Genomic DNA, 15,971 nt, shown 5'->3' with positions numbered 1-15,971 from the left:
TCCCGAGCTAAATCTGCTGCCTCCAAAAATGTTGCCATGTCCAACACCATGAGGGCGGAGGTGGACTTGGCTAGGAAGAATGCTGATGACGCCAGGGTGGAACTTGGAGCTGTCCGGATAGAGCTGGGTGAAGTCAACAAGAAGCTTTTTACTACTGAGAGGAAAATAGTTGAGTTGACTAAGGACCTCGAGACCTCCAACCAGCTTGAAGCTACCATTGGTACCCTGTCGGCAGAAGTGAATAGCCTTCAAGAGGAAAGGGGAGTTCTTTGGAATGTCTTCCGTCGGCTGGGAGAAGAGAAGAAGACTAAGGAGGAGTCACTTACAGCTAAGGTGGCGAGGCTGGAAGAGAAAGTTCATGCTTTAGAGACAGCCGGTCTCGAGATCTTTTATGACTTTTGGAAGGCTAACCCTCAGACGAATTTCGATTACTTGGGCGAAGCCAAAGACATGTATCTCGAGTACTGCGCTTCCCAAGTGGCTTATGGTGAACCCGAGGCGACTGCTTCTACCTCTGGCCAGAATGTTGATGTTTCATCCACTCAGACAACAGATCCTCCAGCTCCTACCAGCCTAGAAGACCCGAACCGAGAGCCTAGGACTCCAACTGTTTAAATACTTCTCTTTTTATCTTTCTTGTTATTATATATATCTTATTCGGCCATAAGGCCTTTTCTAAGACATCATGACCGGCCAAACGGTCTTTAAACTTGGAATTATTTTTCATTTTACAGACAACAGGCTGACGGGGCAGCTTTTAATCCCGGTATTACGTGCTTTTGTTATCTTTAATGAACTTCATTCTCTGTTTATAATCATCATGCAATTGTGTTCGCTTTATCTTTACAAAATGCTTTGTACAGGTATAGGTGCCCCCCAAGTGACCGAGCAGACTTATGACTCTTGGTCACTTGTTTTTTTATCTATTCGGGGTCTTGGGTTCGACCACACCTTTTGTACGCACTGGATGGTAAATTAGCAACATGTTAGTAATTTTGACTCAATTTAAATTTTGAAATGAACATCTTTATTCATTTATTGATTAAAAATGTTTTTGTTACCGTAGTAACTTACTTCAGAGCTATTTGATCTAATCTGATCTTTTAGCTTAACATGAAATAAAACAAACTGCAGAAATTAGAAATTGTACTTTAAATGTTGGTCATCCGACCTGAGTACTTTTTCATTTTTGTCGAAACCATTGAGCGTAGTCCGCCCAGCAGGCCATTCACTTAAGAGTAAATGTTCTTTCAGTACTTAGTTTGGTCGTCCGACCTGGTACTTTATTGGTAGTATTTTCTTAAATGTTCCCCATTCTAATACCGTGGTACTAGAACAAGTTGCATTTTTTCATCATACTTACCTAATTTGTATTCTCCGGATTCGAGGACTTTGACCACCTGATATGGTCCTTCACAGTTAGGTCCAAGTACACCTGTCCTAATGTCTTTGGTGTTTAGAAATACCCTTCTTAGGACCATATCTCCCACAAATAATTTCTGAGTCTTCACTTGTTTATTGAAATACCGAGCTACTTTTTTTTGATGCGCTATCAACTTTAAGTTTGCTATGGTTCGCTCTCTTCGATTTAAACGAGTAATTCGACCAGGAGTACGTGATTGGTATCTTGGTTGTACGCCAATCTCCTGTGGGATGGTGGCTCGAGTTCTACAGGCACCATAGCTTCATACCCATATGCCATGGCAAATGGAGTCTGTCCGGTTGTCGTTTCCTCAGTTGTTCGATATGACCATAAAACTTCAGGAAGTTCTTCTAGCCAATTTCCTTTGGCATCTTTGAGTCTTTTCTTTAGTGTATCCTTCAAGGTCTTGTTGACTGCTTCAACTTGACCATTCGCTTAAGGATGTTCCACTGCGGAGAAACTTTTGATGATACCATGGTTCGTACAAAAATCAGTGAAGGATTGGCTGTCAAACTGCTTGCCATTATCTGAAACTATTTTGTACGGCAATCTGACCCGGCAGATTATGTTCTTCACAATAAAGTCTTGAACTTTCTTTGATGTAATAGTTGAGAGTGGTTTGGCTTCCGTCCACTTAGTGAAGGAATCAACCGCTACCACTACATACTGCAATCTTCCTTTGCCTTTGGGTAATTGTCCGACCAGGTCAATTCTCCAAATGGCAAAAGGCCACAAACTTTGCATCTGAGTTAGCTCGTTGGGCGGAGCTCGAGGTATCTTTGAAAATCTCTGGCATTTGTCACATTTCTTAACATAGGCCTTTGAATCTTCAATCATTGTTGGCCAGAAATAACCTTGCCTTAAAATTTTCTTAGATAAACTCTGCCCGGCAACATGATTTCCACAGAATCTGCCGTGCACCTCAGATAGGAGTCATGCAGCTTCTTCTTGGGCAACACATCTAAGAAACGACATAAAGAATCCTCTTTTGTACATAATTCCCTCTACTATGATATACCGTGCAGCCTTCCTTCTCATCTTTCGAGCTTCATTCTGATTATCTGGAAGTTTCCCAGTGTTGAGGTAGGCGGGTATCGATGTCATCCAGTTTGGGGAAGTATCAATCATTTTGATCTCTTTTGTGCCAGTGATGCTAGGCTCTTCGAGGAACTGGATAGGAACCAAGTTCACCTTATCACTTACATTACTGCTTGCCAATCGAGCTAACGCGTCTGCAGTTGTGTTTTCTTCCCTTGGAATTTGTCCAAGACCGTAGCTTTTGAATTGTGTGAGACGGTCATGTATTTTTCTCAGATATGCTATCATCTTTTCTCCCCGAGCTTCGTATTCTCTTGATACGTGATTTACCACCAGCTATGAATCACTACAGATTTCAATGTGCTCGGCTCTCATCTCCCGAACTTTAGGGCACTGATTAGAGCTTCATACTTGGCTTCGTTATTAGATGCTTTGAATCCGTCTACGTGTAGTTTCCAAGTCGGCTTATTTTCACTGTTATTTGGTTGAGGTGTTTGTACCAGCTCGGGGTCGGTTTCTGGTACGCTTTCTTCTTTGCCTACGCATTTTACCACAAAGTTTGCTAAGGCCTGGCCTTTGATTGCTGTTCGGGGTTGGAAAATAATTTTGTACTGACCCAACTACACCGCCCACTTGAGTAGCTGTCCAGAGGCGTCCAGCTTTTGCAATATTTAGCGTAATGGTTGGTCAATGTACACCCGAATAGGATGAGCTTGAAAATAGGGCCTTAACTTTCTTGTTGCTAGAGTAAGGCAGTAAATGAGTTTCTCTATCGGTAGGTATCGGCTTTCAGCCTCAATGAGTCTTTTATTGATGTAATAGACTCGGTGTTGTAGGTTGTTCTCTTCTTTGATTAGCACGGCACTCACAGGGTGCTCTGTGATAGCTAAGTATATTCCAAGTTCTCTCAATCTAGAGGTTTTGAGAGTATGGGAGGTTTTGCGAGTTGTGCTTTTAGCTCTCGAAAAGCTTTTTCACATTCCTCCAACCACTTGAATTGCTTGTTTCCTCGTAGGATATTGAAGAATGGGACACACTTATCTGTTGATTTTGAAACGAATTCGTTGAGTGCGGCGATCCGACCAGTCAAACTTTGCACTTCCTTGGTTTTAGTTGGCGACTTCATATCCAGGAGGGCTTGAATCTTCTCTGGATTGGCTTCAATTCCTCAGGCATTGACAATGAAGCCCAGAAACTTTCCTGAGCTAACTCCAAAGGAGCACCTTAAGGGATTTAGTTTCATGTTGTACTTTCTGAGGACTTTGAAGCATTCGTCCAGGTCATCTATGTGCCCCCAGCCTTTCTGGATTTGACGAGCATGTCATCCATATATACTTCCACGTTTCGTCCGATCTGGTCCTTAAACATTTTGTTTACCAATCTTTAGTATGTTGCTCCAACATTTTTTAGACCAAACGGTATTACTTTGTAGCAATATAGACCCATATCTATTCAGAAACTTGTATGTTCTTAGTCTGGTCGATGCATTTTGATCTGATTGTACCCCGAATAAGCATCCATGAAGCTTAATATTTCATGCCCTGCTGTCGCATCCACGAGTTGATCGATTCTTGGAAGTGGAAAACATCTTTGGCGCATGCTTTGTTGAGGTCTGTGAAATCAATACACACTCGTCATTTCTTATTCGGCTTGGGTAACAGTACAGGATTTGCAACCCAAGCTGGGTAGAAAGCTTCAATTATGAAATTGTTGTTGCGTAGCTTTTCTTCTTCTTTTAGGGCTAGTGCTCGCTCTTTGTCCAATAGCATTCGCTTTTGTTGAACTGGTCGAAAGTTGGGATCAATATTTAGGACATGCGAATTGGTAGAAGGATCAATTCCGACCATATCCTCATGCGACCAGGCAAAAACGTCTGGGTTTGCTCTCAGAAATTTTATTAATGCTAATTTTACTTCGAGCAACAAACCTTTTTCGATCTTTAGCTTTTTGGCCGGGATATCTGAATCGATCTTGATCTCTTTTAATCCTTCCACAGATCCAACATTGCTGCTTGGGTCCCGAAGTCGAGGATCCACATCTTCATCCTCGCCTTGGGAAGCTCCCTACCTGGAAATTTTTTTCCCTTGTCTATGCTCTGGCTGGAGGATACTTCCTTCTTAGCCTTGGCCATTGCAAGGTTATAACATTCCCGAGCAGTCTGCTGGTTTCCTCTCAGACACCCTACCCCATTCTTTGTTGGAAACTTCAGGCACGAGTGGAATATCGATGTGACAGCCTTTAAGTCATACTAAGTGTGACGGCCTAGCATTATGTTAAAGGCTGAAGGAACATCTAATACCAGAAATTGTACCATAATAGTCATGCTCGTCAAAGCTTGTCCAATAGTGAGGGGTAGACGAATTTGTCCTAGAGGTGCGACTCCTTCGCCGGAGAAACCATACATAGGCAAGAGACAGGGGGTTAGATCCTTAAGCTGAAGCCCCATCTTTTCATAGGCAGTTTTGAATAAGATGTTGGAAGAGGCTCCATTATCAATCATGGTTCTGGCCACCATCTTGTTAGCTATCTGGACCTCCACAACGAACGGGTCGTTTTGCGGAAACCTTATTTTGACAGTGTCTTCATCATTGAAGGTTATGGTAGGCCCTCCTGCCCATGGGATTTTAGGCTTCCTTTCTTCTACGGCCAGGATCACTTCTTCTTGCTCGTGTTGTGCTGTTCGGGCACACCTCTCCCGAGCTTTGCCCGAATCTCCAATTATGTGCGAGCCTCCAATGATGACTTGCAGATGTTCGTCTGCCAGTGCAGGTAGCAAGTCTTGGTTATTGTCGTTCCTCTGATTCCGATCGGTCTTGACATATTTCTGTACATGTAGATTATTTTTCCTTATCAGGAATTCAATTTCTCTTCAGATTGTTGCATTCATTGGTGTCGTGGCCGTAGTCTCCGTGGAATCGACAAAACTTTTTCATGTCTCTCTTGCTGACATCCTCCTTCATGGGCTCAGGCTCCTTATATGGGGATAGCGACTGAGTGGCCATGTAAACACTTTCTATATCCTTAGTCAAGATTGTAAATGCAGTGTACTTTGCTTGATTCTCCTGGGGAGCCTGCTCGATTTTGCCAGTGAACTTTCCCTTCATCCTATTCCCTTGCCTATTGTTGTTGTTGGAACGTTTACCATTTGAGCTCGAATTATTTTGGTAATGGGGGAGTTGGGCGGACGTTCCAGTGGAAGGAGCTTTTGACTTGTCAGGATTTTGCTCACCTTCTGCTCGCTGAATAGCCTCTTCAAGTTTGATGAAGCCTTCAACACGGTCGAGAAAATCACTCATTGAGTCTACCGGACCATTCTTCCTTATGTCCTTCCAAAGTTCACCGAGGACTTCAATGACCCCCAATATTGCGGATAACTTTCCATCTTCAGTTACCCGTGAGACCTTGGTTGCTTCCGTCATGAATCTACTGATGTATGCTCGGAGAGGCTCGCCTGGTCTTTGCTTGACTTCGACTAGGTCCTCTAAATGCAACGGAAGTTGGCGAGAGGAGGAGAATTGTGCATGGAATTCCGAGGAGAAAACTTTCCATGAGTTGAACTTTCCAGGGGCCAGGTTGAAATACCGTTGCTGGGCGGCTTCCGAGAGGGTAGCAGAAAAAATTCTGCAACATACGTCACCTCGTACCCCCTGCAGATCCATTTGCATCTCGAAATACTTGAGGTGGGAAAGAGGATCTTCTCTTCCAGTGTACATCTTCCAAGTTGGCATTTTAAACTTGTGGGGTAACGTCAGGAGATTGATTTTGGGAGAGAAAGGGGTTCCACGTGCTCGGTCCAACTCGAGATCATTGTTTCTCTGTCCGGCCATGCCTTGGAACATATTCTTTAGTTCGTCTAGTTGTGCCTGCACAGCTAGACTAACCTGTTCAGCATTTTGGTCGATCTGAGTCACGTCAGGATCTTTCTGAGCAAGAATTTGAGCACGAGTTCTGGGCCGCATGATCGGCGTGCCAAGCTAATTGTCTACTCCTTTCCTTCTATTCAGATCGTTTCAGAGATCATGAGTCGTCCCCAACCTTTCGAATACAAATACGCCTGGCTGTCTTAGTGATTGATTGGTTTGGTTAACGTGCTGACTGGCACCGTTAACCTGGTTGGAATTATCAGCTATGACTTCTCCCAATGAATTACTAGACAAGGTCTGCCCACCTACTGCTTCGCCCACAAGTGGAACCTGTGACCGAAGATTTGGTGGCTGACCATTTATAGTCTAAGAAGTATTCATCGCTGGATCTTTGTCTGTTTAACCCAGAGGATGACATTCGGGGGTTGCTGCCCAACAGTTTGATAGGCTTTTTCGTATCAGCACAGTAGCTTGCCATCTACGATTGTCAATCTCTACATGATGAGCCCTTAACGCTTCCATTAATTTGTCTCTTCATTCGGCAAACATGCATCTCTGTTCCTCGAACGCAAGATTTACGGCAGTGTGGAGTTCCTCCTGATCATGATGTAGGGTGTTGGTATGACCTTGCATGAGTCCAATAGCAGCACAGAGGTTTTGGATCTCTGTATCATCTCCAATGGTCGTTCGAACGTTGGTAGTAGGTGGAATGGCTGTGTTATGAATGCACTGGCTGGGTACTGAACTGGTATTCCCAGTCTCTTACACACCAGGCGCGATTTCATCCACAGGAGTCGTCACACCATGACCCGCGTTTGACGGCTGCTCGGGATTAAAGCATATATGCATATAATATGTAACAGCTCAAGCATGGTTCTATCCTATTATTTGTACTTCTCAAACTTTCTACTTATGATTTACGAATTAAACTCTCTACATGGTAGATTTGAAGAGTTCTAATTCCAATCTCCTCATGTGACAAGGACGGTGGTGATGACATTGATGAAAAGTCTCCAAAAGAATTTGAAAATTCATATATCTCCATCTAAGACTAACCAGCACCAAACAACTGAAATTTTAATGAATTTAGACTACACTTTGATCTGTTGTACAACTAGTCTTTTAGTATTAGAACTCACTGATTTATTTCAAAATATTGTGATCACATGATAATGACTTAAAATTAAACCTGTAATATATTTTTGTTGTCCTGTTCTGCAGGAACCAATCATGTTTGAAGTTCTTGATCAATAATGCTTTTGTGTAATGGTAAGAAATCAATGCATAGCTCGTTGAAAATTGTATGTGCAACTAAGCTATGTGCTTTTGCATTGCAACATGTTATCACATTGAAAATTTGAAATAACTTTTTTTTTTCTTTCACATTCTCATTAAAATAATTTTTCTCTCTAAGGAAAAATCGAATATGGCTTGTTATTTTATTTCATTTATTATAAGGATATAAACAAATATGATTGGGGTTACTTTTTATAATAAGAATAAAAGATTCATGGTTTAGTAATTCCATTACTTAATATTCTTCGAAATACAATGATTTAGTAAAAGATTTATCAAGTAATTTTGAGTTAGAAAGGCATAACATGGAATTCCTCTACTGTATTCTCAGGCATCATAGTTTTGAAAGATTCTGGGTTTGGTATATTATATTATATTGTATTGTGTTGGATGAGACTGTATTGTATTGTGTAATATTTTTTGTGTAATTTGCAGTTAAATTATTTATACTTTTCAAAGCGTCTAATACTTTTCACTGGAGAAACTGTAGGAAAACATGTTCTCCTGCCTAAAATGTGATGTCTCGGCGCCTCGGATCAGCATAACTTTTCTGCCTGCTTTGTAAAGCAAGCATCCAAGTCTTGACCTTATCTATAGCTTCATTGGTCCTTTAAACTAATTCCGGACCCAAGTACTTCCTTTCTCCAATTTTGTCCCAATAAACTAGGAAACGACACTTCCTACCATACAACATCTCATTAGGAGCCAATCCTAATGTATCCTGGTAGCTGTTATTGTAGGAGAATTCAGTCAAAGGGAAGTACTTACACTATGAACCCTCAAAGTCCATGGCACAGGCTCATAACAAGCCTTCTAATATCTGAATGGGTCTCTCTGATTGTCCATCAGTCTGAGGGTGAAAAGTTGTAATAAACTTCAGCTTTATGCCCATAGCTCTCTAAAGATTTGCCCCAAATATTGACGTAAACTTAGTGTTCCTATCTAAAACAATGGATTTAAGAGCTCCATGGAGGCAAACTATCTCCTTCACGTATAGCTCTGCATACTAATTCACTGTACAAGCAGTCTTTACCAGGAGAAAATGTGCTGACTTTGTAAAATGGTCTACTATGACCCATATTGAGTCATATATTCTTGTGGTTTTAAGCAACCCAACTAAGAAGTCCATTCCAATACGCTCCCACTTCCACCCTGGAAGGGCTAATGGTTGCAATAACCCTGCTGGCCTTTGGTGTTTCACTTAGATTTACTGACATATTACTCCTTTAGCCACATAATTGTTAAGTTTTATGCCCTAAATAAAACTCTTTACAATCTGATTAGTTATCAATATAAGAAATTTGAAGTGAGTTATGTTTGCATGAATTTTACATGCTAATGGTTTAATATGTTTATTACATTCACACACACAAAATTAGTTAAATCCAGATCATATGTTTATTCACAATTACAGTATCGTCAACACAGTGGAATGTGATTGTGATCATAAGAATCAAAAGACTTAGTCCATGTTTCATCACTGTTATTGGATTTACACTAATGTGATAATCAGCGATGATGTATACTTACACTTGGAGTAAGTGTTATGTTCTTTCCAAGACATTAGTAAAGTATACTAGTTTCGAATGTATGGAGTATACATTGGAAGGACCGATATTACAACTAAGTTAAGATATTACAGACTTACCGTTATATATATCTTTCCAAGTCAATATCAGTAGTTGATCTTAAGATTAAAAGAATCTACATCCTGATATGCTTAGGCTCAACTCAGCAGTACTATTCATGTTCTTTGATTTATTAGTTAAGCCTAATTTTAGGTCAGGGTGATACGTATATTTTGGGAACATGATAGTATGATTGAGTGGGAGTGCTGAACATAAATATGGAATCTATAGCTTCTACTGGTGTATAGAAGTCAAGTGATTATTCCTTCGATCTTAGCAAATAGAAGTAAATGGATGAGCTCTTGTTTAACTGACTAATTATTAGATCACTAAACACCATTTACAGGTAGCTAAGTGTTTTACGGGGCAAAATACATTGAGGGGTGAGAACGGTAAAGAAATCCCATCTCGATGTAGATTATCTATATAGAGGATCTTTAAATCACAATAAGATTATAACAATGGTTAAATGAGATAGCGTATTGATATCGTGGAACATACAATATGCTCTATATAAGTCTGAGAGTCCAATTCTAAGTTCTAAGAGTGGATTCAACGAAGAATTAATAAGTGGGAATTTACTTGGTAAATTTGGTTCACTTATTGGAAGCTCAGCATATAGATCCATGGTCCCCATTCTAGATGAGAACATTCTGCTTGTAAGACTCATTAATTGATTCGTGATTGATCAATTATAATTCTAAAGTTAGACTATGTCTAATTTTATGAATTTTCACTGAGCAGGGGTGAAATTGTAAAGAAAAGAGATTCTAGGTTTATTTATTTATTAATGGACTTTATATGTCTAGTTAATAAATAAATTAAATGACAATATTATTTAATAATCTATTTTAGTTATTAAATAATTAGTTTTGTTATTTAAAATGTTAGAATTGGAAAATTGGCGTTTTTGAGAAAATAGAGATAAAATTTGATAAAACTGCAAAATCAAGTGGGGCCCACTAACACACCATGGTCGGCCACTATTTGTGGATTTTCAAATTAATATTTTCATTATTTTAATGCCAAATAATTCCTAACCTAAACCTAGTAGTTGCCTATAAATAGAAAGTGATGGCTCAGTCAAATAACAAGTTTTCATAAGCCTTTCTGACAGAAATTTCTCTCTTCAGAAAAACTGAGCCTTCCCCACTTTCTATACCTGGCCCGAATCATCCTTCTCTTTTCCTTTCATAAATTTTGTGACCCTAGAAAAAGAGTGAGTGCCCACACACAGCAAGCAGTAACTCAATCATAGATTGGAAGACTGTGACGGATCAAACTTGAAGAAGAAGGACATTCAGGCTCAGATCTTGATTATACTCTGCTACAGAAAGGATACGAGGGTTAGAGATCTGAGTGGAAGGAGACATTAATTCCGCTGCATCAATGTAAGGTTTCTTAACTTTATATTGTTTAATTTATCGTTTTAGAAAGTTCATATTTAGGGTGTTTAAACAACATACTTGTGAGTAGATCTAAGATCCTGGTAAAATAAATTTCCAACAACTGGTATCAGAGCCATGGTAATTGATTTACTTGCATGAAATTTGGATTTTAAAACGATTATTTGTTATTTGGATGGTTTCATGTTGTATTGAGTGTTATATGATGATTGATTGATGTTTGTGAATTTTCGTGAAAAATAATTGAATATCTATTTCTGGAATTATTTTTATTGGATAGTAGGGAAAAAATTAAGCAAGTTACTTTTTTACAGAACTTAATTTCGATTTAATTTGAATTAGTTATGATTTTTTGAAGTTTCGAAAATATCGGAGTCGTGCATCAGGGTACGCGCGCGCGCACGAGCTTGTCACTCGGACAGCACGCGCGCAGACAACGTGGTTGTCTGAAATCAGGGCTCCGCGCACGGACATGGCTGCTTGCAACCTTCTGCGCCGCACAAACCCGCCCATGCAGCCTCCCTTGTGCGCGCGGACAGTATGCTTTGCATAATGTTCGTACAGCTCACAAATTTTTTGTGTGGTTTTGTATTTATATATTTACTATTCCAAATTCAACTCTAATTATCATAATGAATTAATTTAATGTTTTTTAAATTTAATGCATGATATTAGTGTAATTTGAATTTGAAATCAGTAAATATCTATCTTTTTGCTTAATTATCTATCTTATTTTTAAATTTGATTATATCTTATCTTATTTTTAAATTTAAGGTCAGATATTAAATTTTTTAAATTAATTTTTTTAAAAAAATAATTTGACCTTATTTAAATTTAAAATAAGATAACTATAATCATGTAATTTTAAATAGATGTAAGATATTTTGTTAACTTTTAAATTTGTTATTTTATTTATTTAAATTAAATTTAAAATCTGAAAAAGATATTTTATTTATCTTTTTTTAATAACATTTAATTTTTTAAAAGTAGTTAGCAAATTTTGAAATGATATTTAGGTTAGTTGAAACCTAATTTTTTAAAATTGTAGGTTTAATTTTAAATATTTTTTTTTAATAATTTCAAAATTTAAAATAATTTTTTTTATTTTTCGAAAATAAATATTTTTTTATTTTTTATTTTTTTATTTATTTTATATTTTCGAAATTTATTTATTTAAAATTAAATAAATCCTACTTCCAACTATCCAGCTAACCTTGTTGCAGGAGTATGTGGTTTTAGCTTGTGTGTAAGTTTTCAAAACCTATTATTACTTGATTGCAAATAGCCATGGTTAAGTTGTTGACAGATCCAATGATCTGATTTTAACTCATGGCTCCCTTGGTCAAGTTAATAATTTGTAACAGGTAAAATTTTACAATCTTCTTTCATCTGTGTATGACCTAGCAACATGATAGGATCCATCCAAGTGTGTACCTGTGTGAGCCTATGTGTTTATTTTATTATATAGATGCATGTAGGTTGTTGCTAAATAAAATGTCACGTTATGATAGATTTTATTTAGGTCCATTTAGTTATTGGACCTATTCAATTAATAACAGCTATTTATCTTAAGGTTAAATTCCTCTCTTTTGGGCCTTGTGTGAAAGTTGGGAGCCATAGAAGTGGGTACGACATACTGAACCCAGCACCCCCTCACATGAACTACCCCAATTGTGAAGGCCCATTTGCCTGATTTGAATAACTGTACTAGGTTAATTATATTAGTTTGACCTAATAAAATTGAATTAGCAACATAATTAACTTTTAAAATATATGAAATTCATTTTTATTTTAATATTTTAAAGTTAATTTTAAGAAAAACACTTTTAGTTTTAGATATTATTTCTAGACAAACTATTTGTATTTTTCTTGTATTTAATTAAATATAGAATTTTAACTAACTAGATTCTTTCTGGAACTTATTTAATTAAATATTCCTATTTAAATTATAAATTAGTTGTATCAACTGATTTTTCTTATCTAACTTAAATTTGAATATTTTATTTAAATTTTAAATTAAGTTGAGGAATCCTAGGCATTAGTTATTAAAGATTCTTAAGATATTTTTTAAGTTAATATCTTTTCGAATATTAACTTAAAAATTGAATATTTTAGAAATTTTTTAAGTTAATATCTTTTCAAATATTAACTTAAAATGGAATATTTTCAAATTAAGTGGTTATAACTTAATTTTTGATATTTAATTAAATCTAAATTTGAAATTATTTTAAGTTTTAGATTTTTTCTATACAACTTAAATTAGATATTTTTCAAATTCTTTTTGAAAAGATACTTAGTCAAATAAGATATTTTCTAGATAGTTATTTCTAGACTACTTATTATTTCTAATATTTAAATAGGAAAATATTATACATTGTGAAATTAATTATTTAAATAATTAATTTTGGAACAATTTTATTTAAGTATATTTTTCCTAGTATTAAATAGAAATTAATAATTAAGCCTTCTCTATACTTAATTATTTATTTCTTGAATTTAATACATTTAATTAACTTGAAAATTTAAATATCTAAGTTGATTTTCATCATGATACTTAAATATTTATTTTTCATGACACTTAATTAAATAGAAAATTATTTTAGGTTGAAATTTAATTTTTCAACTTAAATTTAAATAATTTTCAAAATATATATTTTTCTTTATTTTATTAATCAATTTCGAAAATTGCATTTTAATTAAGCAATATTTTTGAATTTATCTTGAAAAATTGATTGAGTTGTAAATTAATTATTTATTTTAATTAATTCTTGGGCCAACTTAAATCAATGATTTTTTTCATTTAATTGATTAATTTAAAATAAATGAATTTAAAATATATATTATTAGAAATTGAATTAATTAGTCAAAGGAAAATCTAGATAGGTGATATTTTTGCTTGAAGTATTTTTTTAATTTTATTATTATTATTTTCGAAAATTGTGTATAGTTATTATACTTTATTTTTGGAATACAATAAATATATTCTCAAGGAAATTTTTAAGTTGCAAATTAATTTAAATTAATACAACTTAAATGAATTTTCTTAATATTTATAGTTAAAATTACTACTAAGATGGAAATAATTAATTTTATTTCAAATCACCATCTAAGTATAATTTTATAAATATTATATTAAATTCTTATTTCTTGAATTTTTTTTTAATTCTAAATTTCGAATTTAATGAGAATTTATTTATTAGAATAATAAAGAAAATACATTTTAAAGAATGAGCTTTATTATTATTAAGATATTCAATCTCCATTGTTGGTTTTACATCGCGTTTGTTTTAGTGAGTAATCCTCCCTAATGGAGGAACGTTCATTAGCAATTTCGCGCCGTTTAATCTCGAAAGATAAGTAGTTTGTAAGTGTTTTATATGGTATAGATCACCCTAATGGTGGCGACTATATTTGACTTGCAAATTGCGAAACAATGGTAGAAGCTCATAAGATAGAATAGCCTTGACTCTCGCCTAAACGGGACAACGCTGGATTCTAATCTTGATCGAATAAAAGGTTGCTAGAATGTTTAACATTTTAGATGAGCTGACAACTCTATTCAATGGATGGTAGCTTTGACTCTCGCCTAAACGGGACACTGATATCAGTTTGTTGAAAAACCTTGGAAATTATTTAGGATTGAATTTTTTTTGAAGTATTTTCTCATATCATTCCTACTTGCTATGTGCTTATAATTTCTGAATTGATTTTGTGTTAAACCATTATTAATTTCTATTTGTTGATTTCTATTATTTTTGTAGTATCCTGTATTATCAAAATGAATCCCATGTTATCACTGTTGACTGAAAATAAGCTGAATGGATCTAACTTTACAAAGTGGAATGAGAACATTAATATTGCTCTCATAGGAGAAAGTGCCTTGTTTGTTTTAACTGAGCCGTCACCTGAAGTGTCTGGGGACAATGCATCCAAAGCTGTGAAAGAAAAGTATGAGCGTTGGCAGAAAGCAAATGACAAAGCTCTATACTTTATGCTTTCTAGCATGGTTGACACCCTCAAAACTCGGTTTTCCAAAACCGAGAAGGCTGCTGAAGTTATGACGAAGTTAAATGACCTATTCGGTAAGGCATCACTTCAGTCATGCTTTGACGCGACTAAGAAGTACAGTAATGCATGGATGGAACCTCATCAAAACGTGCGTGACCATGTTCTCCTCATGTCAAGTTATTTCCAAGAAGCCAAGGATCATGGTGCTGAAATGGACAGTGCTACTCAAGTAAGTCTTATCTTGAATAGCCTGACTCCAGCATTTCTACCATACACATCAAATTATGTCATGAATAAGAAGGAAATTGACTTTCATGAATTAGTCAATGACCTTCAAACTTATGAAAAATTGATTGGAGGACCCAAGAAGAAAGGGAGTAAACCTCACAGTCCTGGGAATGGTAATGGGACGATGAAACCTGAAGCAAATGTTGCCTCTGCTTCAAAGCCCAAATCGAAGAAAAAATGGAAGAACACCAAGAAGCGAACAAAAGCCATGAAGAATAAAAAGGCTGCTCCTTCTGGTGATGCTACACTTAAAGGAAAGTGTTTCTACTGCAATGAGAAAGGTCATTGGAAACCCCAATGTCCTAAACTTCTTGCAAAGAAACAAGGTATTTCTATTTATAAACTTTAAGAGTTTTAAAAAATTATTATCCAATTGGATTTATGATTCTGGACTAACTTTGTTTATTTGTTTTCTTCTTCTTATAGGCCAAGCTACTTGAACTCAAATGAGTTGGATCGGAAAGCTAGACCAAGGGTGAAATCGTCCAGATGAAGATGAAGCTCTTCAATTGATTTTTGAATTAATTGTTTTAGTTTAAAGACAATTTGGATTTTAAATTTTAGTTAGAGATATTTATGCCTGTTTTTCTCATATTGTTGCAATACATTTTTTTTATTATTAATAAAGTTTTATAATTTTCGAAATTCTACAATTGCAATTTATGAGAATGAGCTTCATTTATTTTATCTTCATCAACTATTACCACATTATATTTATATATTTGTATGTGTAAGTGTTTTTATTATTGATGCAAATTCTATAATATTTACAACTCTTCATAGAGTTATATTAAATAAACACTAGAAACTATTTCTATGTTTATTAATAATTAATAATACAATTATTAAGAATTTGTTTAATAAAAGGATCTTTTGATCTGATAGGGGTGGAGAAAAGTTAAGAAAACTATGCAGTTCAACGATCTTTTAATATCTAATGAACTCTGGATAGTATTCAACTCCACATAAACTCTATCACACTTAGAGAATAATGATCTTTACAACCTTTAGGGGTGGAGTC

This window comes from Cannabis sativa, chromosome 3 (assembly GCF_029168945.1).
Source record: "Cannabis sativa cultivar Pink pepper isolate KNU-18-1 chromosome 3, ASM2916894v1, whole genome shotgun sequence".
Classification (NCBI taxonomy): Eukaryota; Viridiplantae; Streptophyta; class Magnoliopsida; order Rosales; family Cannabaceae; genus Cannabis; species Cannabis sativa.
Note: the sequence above shows the minus strand (reverse complement) of the source record.